Here is a 15,296-nt window from a genome sequence, read left to right on the forward strand (position 1 = left end):
CAGCCATACTAGACTTTGATATTTTCTTCAGACACCTTGCTCTCTCTCCTGCCCCTCCATTCCCTATTTCTGTTTCTCCCTGGACTGACAACTATGTAGTTTCCTCTGCCTGAAACACTTTCCACACCATCCCGACCAGCCAAAGTACCTTTCCACATTCCTCAGAGATGTTTGCTCAGACTCCCAGCCTAGTGTCCCTGTTATAAGCTCCAGTGGTACCTTGGACTTCTTATTTCATAGTAATTTATAATCACGTGTTTAATATCTGTCCTGTTGACTGAAACTCAGTAAGGGCATGAATTTTTCTTGTCACTGCTTTTTCCTCAATATCTGGTCTAGGTCCTGATGTTCAGTAGAACATGATTATTCATGGAATGGGTGAACTTTTGTTATCATGCTATTTGGACAAAATGGTTTTTATTTAAGAAAATTGTATGCATCCCAGCAATCTCAACGTGGAGCAACATGAAAATAAAATGGTTTCCAGTTGCAACACTCTAGAAAAACTGATCTATCTGGACCAGTGGGCTGCTGTCCAGATCCGGCCTCGGGAAAGGACTCAGGATAGTGCATGGTGGCTGGCAGGCAGGCCAGGAGGGGCCAGGGCCTGTGCGGATCAAGTAACAAGTAAGGGGAGGGGCAGGGTGACAGGCTTCCACCTGCACACCATCCGCCTCTGACTTCCCACCTTGCCCCCAGCACGCCTCAGAGGAGCCGCTCCAGGGCCGCCGGGAACAGCAAACATGGGATTTTGTTTGCTGACTTGACGAAGCAGCATGTCTCTCTGACCTTTTCCCCATGCACTGATAAAGGGGAAGGGTTCATTTAAAGTGGAATTGTAGCAGCTTCCGTAAGTACTGCCACATTTTAAAGGGAGCACCTTACCTGACCATTGCTGCCTGGGAAGGGTGAGGACCACTACCCCGGTGCCACCCTTAGCATTTTTCCCCCAGCGCAAGTGCCTTCCCCACGGGAGAAAGGGCCAGCCCGGGTCAGTCCCTGGGGGCCCTGCAGCGCAAGGGGCTAGGCTGCTACTCAGGCTCGTGTTGTCTGGCGCCTTTGTTGAAGGGGCCAGAGAGCCCCCATATTCGTTATCTTGGGTGATGGCAAGCTAAGATGTGCAAAGAACTAAGGGGGCAGGACTCGGCCACAGAGCAGGACCCCCTGGGTACCCGGGACGTTGTTGGAGAGAAGAGCAGCTCAGGAGGCCCCCCAGCAGCTCTCGTACTGCAGCTGCAGCGTCCACTCGTTCTCCGGGATTATCATCAGGCTGGAGTCTCTCCTCCATTCCGATGACTCAACTTTCCTCTGTCTCCACTTCCTTCTTTTCCTGCTGACTCATTCTCTCTGCTACCTTCCTCTCTGCCTCCAGCTTTTGCTGCTTCTTCTCTGTGGCCCTTTTCTTTAATGTCACCCCACTCTCAGCTCCCTTGTCCGTGTCCTCAACAATGGGCCCAGTGGGTTCAGCCTGTGACCATAACAAAGCTCTCATGTCAGACCCCCTTGTAGGCCATTGCCCAAGCAATGGGAGGCTGCCCTGGGATTAGGGGCCAATTCCTGACCTAACCGATTGTAACTGAAGCCACATGTGCAGAGTCACATGGTATGAACCACTCATTCACTGGACAAATAGGGCACCTCATGTGCAGGGCTCTGTCCAAACATGGAGAACACAACAGCTAAATAAACACAACACGAGCCTCTGCCCCATGAACTTCATCTTCTGTTCGAGGCTGAAAGGACCAACAAGAAGCAAACTAAAAAGGAAAACAAAGGATAGGTGATTAATGGGATGGAGAAAAGCAAAGCCAGGTTGGTGCAGAGGGAGTGCCTGGAGCAGGGGCATGACGATTTCAAGCAAGGTGGTGAGGAAGGCCCATAGGAGAGAGTGATGTTTGTGTCATTAGGGGCCAATGAAGGCGAGAAGGCCCAGAAGGAACCCTGGCAGGGCTCTGGCGTGGTAGGCATGTGCTATATAAGATGCTTGGTGAAGTCAAGAAGGACCAGGGCCAAGAGGCACTTCGGAAGGAAACCAGAGTGCAGGTACCCACTCTGTGTCTGCCCCTGTCCCTGTTGTCCCTGAGTGTTACCATGGGGGCAAGGGCGCTGTGAGCTTCCAATTAGGAATGATCTCGTTCAGTGGCTTCAGAGTACATCAGATTCATGGGGGGGGGGGTCTGCTTAAAGCAGTTGCAGGGCCCACCCTCAGCAGCTCTGATTCAGTGTGTTTGGAATCTCTCCCAGACATGCTCGTCCCAGGTGATGCTCATCCACAAACGCGCTCAGAGAAGGTCTGCCCTCACTGACACTGGCATTACTCCCAGCCTCTCCCATCTGGCTCTGGCTCGGACCTCTCTCTGAGATGCCCTGCTCCCTCTGACATCTTCTACTCAAAGCCCAGCAGGGACCCAGTTTCTCCAGAAACCTGTACTGACTCTCCAAGGCAAGCTGCCTTCTGGATTGTCAGCCCTTGAGGACAATTTCTCCAGGTCTTGCTATCCAGCATGTGTTTTCTTTTAAAGATTTTATTTATTTATTTCCTTAGAGAGAAGAGAAGGGAGGGACAAGAGAAGAGAGGGAGAGAAATATAAATATGTGGTTGCCTTTTACACGCCCCCTACTGGAGACCTGGTCCACAATCCAGGCATGTGTCCTGACTGGGAATTGAACTGGTGACCCTTTGTTTCATTCACTAAGCCCTGCCTGGTGTGTGTTAAATGAAACTGAGACTCTTCATGTCTTCCCTGACATTTGTGAGAGGAAAGCCATGCTGGGAAAGAGTTCCAACCAGCTCCTTCCCAGGCCTCTCTCACCACCCAAACCCCATCTTAGCCCGAGCTCACTGGATCCCATGAACGAACCTCCTGGTCCCAGCAGGTCCAGGCCCACTGTCGTAAGGACGTCTAGCCATCAAGGAAGCTGAGATTATTTCCCCGACAAGGCAATACGCAGTTTGACATTTTGAAAGGGCCATTTTACTGAGGTTCAAATAAGCCAAACCAAGCACCAGAATGGCAGCGCACACACGGGCTGGTCGGAGGCTCGGGACACCCAGTGTTTCGGCCCTGCCTCTGCCCTCACTGAGTGGCCTTGGCAAAGTCACTGGCTCCTTCATGTGTCAAGGGAGTAAAATCAGACTACGTGATTTCTAAGGTCCTGTCTAGTGCTCAGATTCTAAGATTACAGAATCTAAGTTCATCTAGATGCTAGGCTAAGATGCCCAGACTTCTTAAGCATAAGATTGCCAGCTATGGTAAGACGTTTGCTTTTCTTACAAATTGTTTCCTAGTTTTATCTCTGCATCTGGAGTCATAGGCAACTCCTGAAACACTCTGGGTGAGCCGAGTGATCTCGGTACCTGCAGAAGGAAATGGTGGAACAAAAGTGTAACACAGAGAAACGTGCCTCAGGGAAGGGTTTGAATCTCAGCATCACCCCTGTGTGACTTTCGGCAAATCATTTCATGTCTCTGAGCCTCATCTGTCAAATGGGGACATCCTTATAGGATTACTATGAGAATTAACAGAAAACAGTTACCAGCAAGTACCTAGCACAGCAGGTATTCAGCTAGTGTGAGCTCCCAGGGGCTCCCTCTGGACCCTTAGTCCCTCTCTGCTGCCAACCTGGCTCCTAATGAGAAAGACATTTTGAACTCTGAACTCTCAAGTCCTTCTGAGGAGCTTGTGGTTACTCCTATGTCCTTATGTCCTTGCTGGTCACTCACTCAGCCTGTGTTTATTGAGCTTTACCTGAGTGTCGGTAACATTAAAAGAGTAAGTATAGATAATTTAGTCCCTGTCCTCAAGGAATAGGACCAATGCTTCAGTTCAGGATACAGACAAATCAACAACTAAATACTGTGGGATAAATGCCTCCAGGGGTAAGCCCTGGGTCTAAGCACACAGAAGAGGTCAGAGACTTTCTGGGCCAAGTCGATTTTGTAAGCGTGAGGAGGATTTCCCAGGCTGGGTGGTGACGGGGAAGAGAATTCTGGGAGGAGAGAACACTGAGTCTGGAGAGGTGACCAGGATCATGAGGTCACCTCTGACCAAAGGTCTATGTCCCACAATATGTTTAGTCTTTAACTTGAGAGCAGTGCAGAGGCAGGACCTGGTTTTAAGCAAGGGAGTGGCAGGGTCAGCAGTGTATCTGTAAGGACCACTCTTGCTGCTGTGCAGAGAATGGATGAATGGTGGGTCAGGGAGGCTGGCAAAACTAGAAGAAGGGAAGGCAGTCCAGACAGCATTCAGCTGCCCCAAAATAATGGCAGCTGAAAGTGGTGACCGCAGAGGGAAGTGGAGGAATTTGAGAGACGTGTGTGGGATCTCATCTACATGACTCGGAGATGAATTGGACGACTAAGTGGCAGAGAGGGAGGAATCAGGAATGAGGAGGTTTCTGGCTCGGCCACTCAGACGAATACTGATACCACTGACTGAGATGGAGAACAAGGCGAGAAGGAGCAGCCTTGGGGCAGGTGGAGGGGCAACACCAGTTCCAGGAAAGAGCACGGACGCTGGGGGAAGAATTGTTGAAGGTGGGGGACACCTGACCTCCTTCACAGATTACTGAGAGAGAACCAACCAAAGAAGTGGTTAAGGACGGAGAAGAAAAGGGGTCAATAATCAGGGACATGATGGCTCTGGAAGAGATCGAAGGGCACATGACCCAAAGCACGGTGGGAGGGTAACAGCAGCGAAGCCTTGCTGGCTCTTAGGATGGAAGGGAGAAGGCAGCCACAGGTGTGCAAGCACCTCAGGTCTTTCTGCTCCAGGAATCCTGCCCTTCCCCTCACCTGTCCGTCTCTGATCCATGCAATTGACTCCCGGCCGTTGGTCAGTTAGTCCTTCCCTTAGTGAGGCCACCTTGAACAAACAGTGGGCCTTGGACAGGCGACGATCTGCGCTTCAGGTTTCTTCTCTATAAACGGGAGACAACCTCAAAAGTGGTTATGAGGATTCAGTGAAAACATGCATGAATGTGCTCAGAATAGCGCCCGGCACGCAAGACGCTGTCTACACCGTTAGCTAGTCCCCTTCCGAGGCTGCGGTGTGCACCGACAGGCGCCGCGTTTACCTGGGGTGCTCCAGGCGCTCTTTCTAATCAGGGCAGGCTTCCTGTTTTTCACCCTCTTTCAAAGCTGGAGCTCCTGTTTCAACTGTTCAGATTCCTATTTTCGGTTTTCTGCTCATTTGCACATTCATTTCCACAGTACATGATAGCCTCTTTGAACTTGAATCCTATCATTCTCAAATATGTTCTCGTTTTGGTTTAATCTTTCCGCCACGATAATCCTGGGCTTGAAGGGCTGAATGTAATGCCTTCCTACAGATATTGAAGGGTTCCGCTCTGCTCCCAGTGAGCTCTTAAACTCTTGGTTTGCCTCTGTTTCTCCTTCACACACACATTCATCTTGTATTTCTGCAGCCTGACTTCAAAGTCAAGGGTATTAGTGGAGAGCCCAATTATTGGTTGAATCAGTCTGACCTGTAGGTTTGTATTCCCCAGGCACAGAGCCCTCTTCATTCATGTTTATTTCTGTTTTATAAGTTATATTGATTGGAGCTCTCAGATTGTTCCTCAGCAGAAGGTCCAGCCACTTCTGTCTTGTGCCGGTGTCATTTGCTCTAGGCCAGCAGCCCTATTGGCCACTGTGGCACAGTGCCCAGCCTCAGCCCATAAAGGGTGGGCAGTCAAGGATGGAGGCCATCCTGGAAGCTCCAGGCCCTGTGTGCCACATGGGCCTTCAGGGGCCAGCAGGAAACAGAAGAATGTTCCGTTGGGGTGGGAAGAGTTGTCCTTATTTAATATTTAGACATTAAATTTAATCATGTTTCAAGTATTTCTTTGTTAAGAGCCCATTTTCGATTCAAGCGCAGAGTGATGAAATAGAAAGGGTCTGACCTCCCAACCTCTCAGAAAGTGAGCCACCAGATAACGTCATTCCTGACTTAAGACTCCCCTCTCACAGCCCATCTCCTATAGAAGGAAATACAAAGTCCTGCTGGGGCTACCCGCCTCCAGTCAGACTCACAGGCCTTGCAGCCTCCTGCCACACCTGCCTGAGGCATCTGCTTCTCTGCACTGCCTGGGGAACTTCTCCTTCTGGGGGAGAGTGTGTGTGAAACAGAACATCCTACTGGTTCGGTTTCTCAGAGAACCCCAAAGTGATACATTGGCCTTGCAGGATTTTATAAGATTCGGTGTTACTAATCATCGCGGCTGTTTATTGTGTGCCCCCAGCTTGCCAAGGGTTTGCCACACATTCTCCCATCCAGCCCTCAACACCACCTCATGAGCTGGTACTGTGAGCAGATGCTTAAGACTGACATCACTAACAGAGAGTAAAGGTGGATCCACAAGCTGAATTTTATCGACCGCCCTCACTATCTCTCCACTGAGTGCCTCACTAACGGATGCTTTTCTGGCCTAATAAAAAGTGTTTTGTTTCACCTCCACCCCAAATAACTGAAGGATGTTTGTTTACTTGATTGGGTATTTGCATTTTTAACTAGAGTTTTGTTTTGATCTTTGTTTTTATTGTTTTTTCACCATCTGGTTTCATGTTGCCCAGGACCTTCCAGAAGAGGAGTTGGGGACAGGGAGTGTGACTGCATTCCTCAGGCTATCTCAGATAGACCCCCCCCAAGTCTGCCTGCCCACCAGACACCTCGAGGCTTCCTGTCTGCATCTGCAAGGCCAAGGGCAGCCCTGTGCTGCAGCTGGCAGAGCTCCCTGGAAATGAAACTCTCTTGGTCCCCTCAAGGCAACCTTGTCTCTTTTGTTGCTGCAGGATTTCTAGGTCCCCCAGCTTCATGGGGGAACAAACAGGCTTGGTGGTGGAGTTCATGGAGGAGAGAGACGTGTATGTGACCAATTACCTGGACTTTGTACAGTCCTATTTGGAGCCTCCCCACTTAAATCTCTCCTTCCTGTTAAGTTCAGACATTGCAACGAGCCGCCTGAATGGCCTGCTTCCAGCAGAGCAGAAGGTGGGGGAGAGCTGCAGCTTGCAGGGTGCTGTGGCTTGTGGGGCAGATGCCAGAGAAATTCTGTTCACCATTCACCACAAGATTTAACCCCATCTGCCCTATTGTCGCTGTGGGGACTGGGGCCAGGGCACTCGGAGTGGTCAGGGGGCAAGAGCCCCTCACAGTCCTTCTGCAACGGTTCTCCTGGCTCCCCACGCTAGTGCATGTTTCCCCAGAAAATCCCTTTTATTTATTTATTTTTTTAGTTAGAAACAGAAAGACCAAATAGAGGGGTTCTTTTTTTTATTAAAAAAAGCCTTTGGGGACAGGTAAATGTGCAATTCTCTTTTATGCAAATTAGAACGAGTTGTACAAAAGCAAGTTCCATTTAGCACTTGGTGAACAGCTTTGCCTCCATTGTCTCCTTTGGCATTCCCACAGCCTGTGAAGCAGGTGCTGCTTGACATGATGGCACAATCGCTTGAGAGATGCAGGGACTTGCTCAGGGTCACATGGCTATAAGCAGTGTAACTGCTGCTGTTGATTTGTCCTGGCAAAGGAGCCTCAGTAAGACTGATGTCTTGGCCAATACAGGGAGGGCTTGTGACTCTGATAATCATCAGCTTCTGCTGGGAAGTGCACCTAAAAGGAACGCTGAAAACAGAGGAACCCGCCTGCTTTCCTAACCTGAGGTCATTCATTCACTCATTCATTCATTAAATAAGCACACACACACTACGCCAACATGTTCTTGATGCTCGAAATAAGACATAGTTCTTGCTGACCAAATGTCAAATGATAAATGCCAAATTCAGCAAAACCTTCCCTGATGGATCTAACTTTTACTTTGTCCTATATTCCCATAACACTAATTTTTACTTTTAAAATGTCTTTATTCCTATGGCCTTCTGACTGTGACTGGCAAATGTTTAATTTGTTATTAACCCTCCATAATCCATATAGACCGCGAACTTCTTGAGAGCAGAGACTCTGCACGTATCAGCCACTCGATAAGTGTGCTCTGCAAATCGTTTCTGATACCTGATAATTTCCTTTTTTCCCTATTGAATCAAAATGTTCACACTTCAGCAAATCATCCATTTTGTTTTTAAGCATTGAGTTGCACGCTCTCAGTTTTCCTATCACTTTTTTTTTCTCAGATCTAAATCCAGGCTGTGAGTTTACGTGTGCAGAGTGACAATACATAAGATAACTTGAAACTAAGCCCTTTAATTCTCCTGTTCCTGCAAACCTGGGGAACTTAGAAACATTTTTCAGAGACACATTAGCTTTAATAACTTGTTTCCAAACTCAAGGTGTTCTCTCTGTCCACACCCCACCCCCTTCTTTCTCTGGCAGTCTCTTGGATCACAGTGTGATTTTTCCAAATTCATAGTCCCTTCTGGGCTGTAAACAAAAGCTAAGGGACTATGAAGGAGATCATTGCCCATTGCCCATTGCCCACTGCTTAAGGTTCCCAGGCTCTTGCTGTGTTCTTGTTTAAACCCAAGAGTTGTTAAAAAAAAAAAAATTCCTAAAGCTAGAGGTTTAGAGAAGAAGGAAAAACTGTAGGAACTAAACCAGCTGCCAGTGAGATAATCATAGTACAGAACCAATATAGGGTCAGATATGGGGACAGGGAAAGGCAGAGGTGAAATGGTAAGTGAAAGAGCTCCCTTCCCCCTGGGCTGCTGGAGCCGTGCCCATCTTGGCCGTCCTCCAGCCTGATGTGACCTTGGAGCAGTACCTGCAGGGCAAGGGAGGAGCGGAATGTTTCCCTAAGCAGTGCCTGGTACCTGGCCAGGAGGCCCGGCACTCCACTGGCTTCACAGGTGGCTCTGATGGGCTCCTCAGGCACTTGACTCTTGGTCAAGGCTGACCTGGCCCCAGAAGGAAGCCCTGGGAGCAGTTCCTTGGAGGGAACCTCTGGGGGTAAATTTAAAGGCGAAAAGGCCCTCACTCCTTTCTCAGGATGGCTCTCAGGAGAGGTGTAACTTCTCCACCACCCTACCACCTAATTACAGTGCTCAGATCTTAGGTTGGTTCCAACTCCCAGGAAGGGGCAGCAGCTGCCTGCCTCTCCCGGCCTGCCCCCACAGGCTGGCACAACCAGCAGTTCACCTGTACCGGAGTCTCTGTCCACCTGTCCCACTACCTGGTGTAGAATTCAAACCCCCATCCTCTTTCCAGTCCAGAAAACCCCTGTGAGGAGGAACAAGTGTCCTTCAAGAGGGTAAGATTCAAGCCTGTAAGACAGGCCAGTGTGTGGCTGCCCCCTGGAAGACAGCGGGACTCAGCAGAGTGAGTCTGATTGCGCAGGTGGGTTGGCAGAACCTGCAGCGCCAGGCGCTCCCTAGATAGTGAGGCTGTGGGGGAGGCAAAGTGTGGGCAGCAGAGGCAGACAAAGAGCACGTGGCCCAGGGCCACAGGCCTGTGGGCTCTGGCCAGCTGGGGGCTGTGTCAAATGTAAAGAGGCCGTCCCTGGCCACTGTCCCCGCCCTGGCCCATGGCTGCTGCATGGGAATGTGCGCCCCACCTGCCAGGTTGTTGTTGTCTTTTTTTGAATGGGTTTTTTTCGGAGAAGGAAGGAACCAATCAGCTGTTTATGTTTTGGCAACTAATTTAACTAAACACTGTATGGTCCTGCAGAGTACAAGCTAAGTGAAACATCTGCGGGCCCCACTTGATTACTAGGGCCGGGGGAAGAACGAGTCTACCCAGGGCCTGTGTGCTTCCAGGAACAGCTGAAACGCCACCCTTCCCAGCCCTAACACATAACATAAAATTGTCCAAACAGCAGGAGGCCCTTCTTAACAAGCAGTCAAGCCAAGAGCCAAGTGTAATGTTGTCAGCCTCCTTATACCTCACATCCATATCTTGACCCTGAAAACGATTCTATCCATTTTTTTCTCCTGTCCTCTTTCTGTAGCACAAAAAAACCCTAAAATTGCTGCCCTGATTGGTATGTCTCAATGGATTGAGTGCCAGACCGCAAACCAGAGGGTCGCTAGTTTGACTCCCAGTCAGGGCACATGCCTGGATTGCTGGCCAGGTCCCCAGTACGGGGCGCTTGAGAGGCAACCACACATCGACATTTCTTTCCCTCTCTGTCTCCCTCCCTTCCCCTCTCTCTAAAAATAAATAAATAAAATCTTAAATAGAAAAAACAAAACTAAACTAAAACTGCAAAGCTTTCCCAGGAAAAATTTTTTGGAAAGGCAGCACCTAATTGTAGAGGAGCTCTTTGCTTCCAGGTCATTAGTCAGGAATGTTCCAGGTGGATACCCAAGCCAACTATGTTTTGAACTTGGATAGAGGCCCTGAGTGACCTTGGGCAACTTAGCCTTTCCAACTTCCTTCTTTCTCTCACTAAGAAACGGTATTGTATTGGGGGGGAAACACAGAACCAAGAGTGTCTGATTTTCATCCTTTAAACTCCTTGTTCCCCCGCTTTCTCCCGGAAAAAAAAAAACACAAACGAGTGGAACAGGTCTAAGGCCCTGGAGGGCCAAGGGTCTCTAACTGCCTTCTGCTCAGAGCATGCCACTCTGGGGAACTTAAGAACGCCCCCTGGCAATAGCGTGAAGTGGGTGATGTTTGAATTCTTTGAACTTTATCCCACCTCCTGTTACCTGGTGCCCTCAAGGCCCCAGGGACACTAGGTTGAATAAAAAGCCTGGTTATTATGCTAAATGATAAAGCAAGGTATATGTTACATACATATAAAGAGAATATTAGGAACATATAAGTATCACTTGTACAAGAACTACATAATGACTCTGCTCCTTTTTTAAAAAGGTTCAGAATGTACTAACAATGATGTTAGAGATCACATTCGGGCCTTCCCTGCAGAACGCCAGTCAGTGTTTAGTGTTCGGAACTATCTGCTCATCCTGACTTGGAAGCAAGTTTATTTATTCAGCATAAAAGGAAGTATTTGAACTCACAGAGTGTGATCCTCTGCAACTTGTAAAAGCAGCACAACTGGACAGACAACTTTCAGGACAATGAGACATATTTCTCTGCTCTGAATACCACCTCGCTATTGAAGGGGGCCAAAGTGTTGCTCTCCTGGAGCTGCCTTTTGGAATATAGACTTTAAGCTGTTCATTAAGTAACAAAAGACTGCCCTGGCTGGCTTAGCTCAGTGGATTGAGCGTGGGCCTACGAACTACACGATCACGGTTCGATTCCCAGTCAGGGCACATGCCTGGGTTGCAGGCTAGTTCCCAGCAGGGGACTCATGAAAGGCAACCATACAATGATACTTCTCTCCTTCCTTCCCCTCTAAAGATAAATAAATTAAAAAAAAAAGACTCAGAAAGAACGTTTGACCCTCCCCCCTTGTCTGCCCAAAGGTTCCGATGGCAATCTTAGAATGCTCACCATAGCCCACTTTGGATTAAGTGTGGAAGTAGGAGGACTTCAGGAAGCGGCCTGTCTGCGAGGTGACCCCTGGGTCTCATGACTTCTGAGTTGTCCGAGAATGTGCTCATCGTGTGTGCCCCACACTTCCTGGACTGCCAGGAGATTGCCCATCCTCACTTCTGAAACCCCCCATATTCTCCTTTGTCCAAAACATCGCGTATATCCGATGTGGCCTCCCTGTCTTTGGAGTTTTCGTGCTTCTAGGGATTTCCCTGTGCATATGTTGCCAATTTGATTTTTCTCCCATGAATCTGTCTCTTAATTTGATTATTAGCCCATCTAGAAGAAGTTAGAAGGTGGGAGGAAAAATATTTGGGTTTTTTTAGTTTCCACGCTATTTTAACTAAACAATTATAACTGTATAAAAGATCAACATTATAAAAGACACACATTGTAGTTCATTCAGAAAATATAGTCAAATGATAAAAATGAGCCTTTTCTTCATTCAGTTATTTAGTTTTGAACCACTCTTGAATGAAACTAAACATGTAAACAATGTTTTTTTGTGAATATCACAATACAGCCTAGGTGAACAGAATAACTTGCTCCATACCACTCTTACTACTTGGTCTAGGTTATATGGACCCAGGTGGATTTTTGTAACAACAGATCTGTGCGCACACACACAAATTTAGGGCAAGGACAAAATGGAACTTTAAGCTACTACAGAGCATAGTGCATGGTTTATATTCCTTTTTTTCTACCCCTCCTTGACATTTACATGAGATCCTCCCAGAGGAGATGACAGAGAAGTTGTTGAATCTGCAGAAGAACTGAACAGAGAGAAGTCCAGCAACTGCTTAGAGCACAGAATTAGGACCCAACAGCAGGCAGGTGGAAAGGCTGTCTGCAAGCAGAACCCCCACTATCCTCATTCAGGGCAGAGGGTGCAGCAAGTCCCTCCAGTGTCTTCCCCAATCTCACTTGTTGTATCGTAGCTCCTCTCACAAATACACTCTTTTCATGGCATAGTTTCACTACAGTTCCCAACTCACCCCTTCTCTCGGAAGCTGAATAATTATCTCTAAGCCCTTCCTGGCTTCTTGACTCCCAAGTAGGTAATCACTGACCACTTCCCTTCAGATTCTCCCTAATACAATACCTACCACCTTGCATTCATCACTGAGAAGCTGCTTGTGGAGGAAGAACACAGCAGAGGGAATTCCGCTCCTGCTCTCTTCTAAGCCAGCGATGGAAACCAGCAGCACACTGCCCCAGACAGTGTTTTGTGGATGCTCAAAGCCTCCCATGACCCCTAGGTTTTTTTCTTTTTCTATTCTTAGGTGTGACCCATCATTTGTCTACCTTTATTTATGCAGCCCGGCTTTGAGCCCTCTTTTTCGTGCCGGTCCCTAGACAGTGGAGCCGTGAAACATGTTGCTGTAACCTTTACCCAAGTTGTTCCTGGAGCTGGAGCCAGTATGACCTGCTGTTACTACAGGGTTTTCTCTAGCTGGATGCTTTCTCACTGCATGGTCCTGTCCACAATGGGCAGGTCCTAGAAAAGACAAATCCTTGTTTCGTGAGACTATTTCTGGACGTTGAACTGGTTGTCTGGTTGGAGTAAATGACCTTGCACTGAAAACGTGTAACTTTCCAAGAGACTCCAGAGCGTTTTTCCTTCTCAGAGGTATCACAGTTGCCTTTCTCTCTCTCTGAACTCCGTGATAATATTACACATATATAATTGTGCTGTGCTGCTGCCCTGTTCTTTTCTTGGTGGGAGATATTACAGTGCAGGTACTTGTTAATTCACATACAGGTCATGTGCCGAGGTTTAGCTCTCTGCTGCAACCAGACACGGTTTGCATCATGGCCATTTATCAAATGTGAGATTTAACTGAACTTCACACAGGGTTTGTTGGCATCAAAGACCCAAGGAGAGGCAAGAAATTGATTTCCGGACCCCAGTTTGAAGAAGGTAAGTGATAGAAGATGTACCGTGAAATTGATTTTGGAGAGAAATTTGAAGTTAATCATTCATTGGTATGACAGATACTCATCGGGTTGCTGCTGTGAGTGATGCCCAGGTTATATAAGCAAAGACTAAACCTGGAGAGCGGTTAAACAAGAACAACAGATGATTTACTAACAGCTCCAAGGCATGGAGAACCAATATGAAAATTATCTGGAAATAGAAATTTTGTACATCAATGCTTCTCTTTCCTTTTTTTTCTTCTTCATCTTCTTCTTCTTCTTTTTTTTTTTGTGTGTGTGTGTTTTAAAACAGTATTCTCTCATCAGAAGCATCAGTGGAGCCTGAAAGAGGCTTCCCGGGGAAGAGTCAATGCTGGCCAGGCATAAGACTTCAGAGGGGAGGGAAGGGCGAGTGTTTCCCCTTCACTTTGTGGACCCTGGCCACTGGGTCCTGTTTTTTGTTTGTTTGTTTGTTTTGTTTTTAAGGTACTAAGCAGCTATATCAAGAAAAGTCAACAGGAATGGAATTTCAAGACCTCATTTTTGAGTTCAAGTACCATAAAACTGACCACAGAGTGGATACCATGTGTTAACTGGATTCTATTAAAATTTGTATTATCATAGAGATGCTCTAACTTAGGTAGAGGAACTAAAAAAAGTCTTGATGCTAAAATAGAATGAAGAATGAACAAGTCACTTAAGAGTTAAAAGTGTTATTTGTAAATTTGTTTATAAAAAGGTTAGCATAGAAATCAGAAGTAAACTAAAAATGAGCTCAGATCTTCTGGCCCATGGGGGATTTAGAATTTTAGATGTATCCTCAGTAATTTCAAAAAGAAATTGTGTGTGCATTGGGCCAGATTTTCAAAATTTTGATCATAAGTCTGTGGCTTGTTTAAAAGGACTTGTCTCAATAGCATTTCCAGCTAGAAGTTTTTTTCATTCTTTGTTTATGCCAATTAACAGATTTTCTGAGAAGCTATAAACTCTAGATATTGAAAAGAGCTGAATTCACCACATTTTAAAGGAGACTTAAAGTTAACATGATAGTGCACAAAAGGTAAATTCCTAATTCTGTCCTGGCTTGTTTAATTTTACCTCCTGGAATGTCTGCAATTATTTCAAGAGGCTGTAAAAGTCACTCTCAAAGTAAAAACATTTAAAGATGCCTTTTAAAATAATTTAAATGAACACTCTTAGACAACACGTACCATTTGGGATGGGAGGAAGAGCTGAGGGTTTGAGAGCTCTAACGATGAACACTAAGGGTTCACTGCGACCGAGCACTAAGCAGTGTTTCCTGGTGGCTGCCGTGCCTCCCTCCCCTACTTGCCTGATCGGCAGAAGGTTCCTGCCTTACACTTCAACCACACCACTCTCCCTCTGCATACATGGTCTCTGTCCATAGCAAAGTCTGACAAAAACATAGAACATGTTATCTGGTAAAATGACCATGACACTCCGACATGCTTAGAATACAGAAGTTTTAGGAAAATGAAAAGAAATTGCTGTGGACTGAGTGTGTTCCCTCGTACAACTTCATCTTTCTCTCCCAAATTTTATGTCAAAGCCCAAATTCCCAATGTGATGGTATCAGAAGTGAAGCTTTTAGGAGGAAATTGGGTTAAATTAGGTCCTGAGGGTGGGGCTCTCATGATGGAATTAATGATTTTCTAAAATGAAAGATACAGGATCTCTCTCTGCTTCCCTCCCTGTGTGCATGTAAGGACCAAAGACAGTCTGTGTGGGGGCCTAATGAGAAGAGGGCCAACTGCAGATCAAGAAGAGGACCCTCATCAGGATCCCAGCCAGCTGCAACCATGATCTTGGACTTCCCAGCCTCTAGAATTGTGAGAAACAAATGCCTATTGTTTAAGCTACCCTGCCTGGTCTATGGCATTTTGTTATAGCAGCCAGAGCTGGCTGAGAAAGAAGCCATCACAAACCAGCTGGTTTTACTGACCTGGCTTAGAAATTGTA

At 47.1% G+C, this 15,296-nt stretch overlaps 1 long non-coding RNA gene across 1 annotated transcript; it reads left to right on the forward strand.

Moving 5' to 3' along the window:
* The first annotated feature begins 11,344 nt into the window (after positions 1-11,344).
* LOC118977411 (uncharacterized) lies at positions 11,345-15,296 on the forward strand. The gene is made up of 3 exons (XR_005064523.1): positions 11,345-11,419; positions 13,255-13,320; positions 15,044-15,296. It is a non-coding gene; the product is annotated as an uncharacterized LOC118977411 (long non-coding RNA).

This window comes from Sturnira hondurensis, unplaced genomic scaffold (assembly GCF_014824575.4).
Source record: "Sturnira hondurensis isolate 20B ecotype Veracruz unplaced genomic scaffold, ASM1482457v3 Scaffold0021354, whole genome shotgun sequence".
NCBI classification, from domain to species: domain Eukaryota; kingdom Metazoa; phylum Chordata; class Mammalia; order Chiroptera; family Phyllostomidae; genus Sturnira; species Sturnira hondurensis.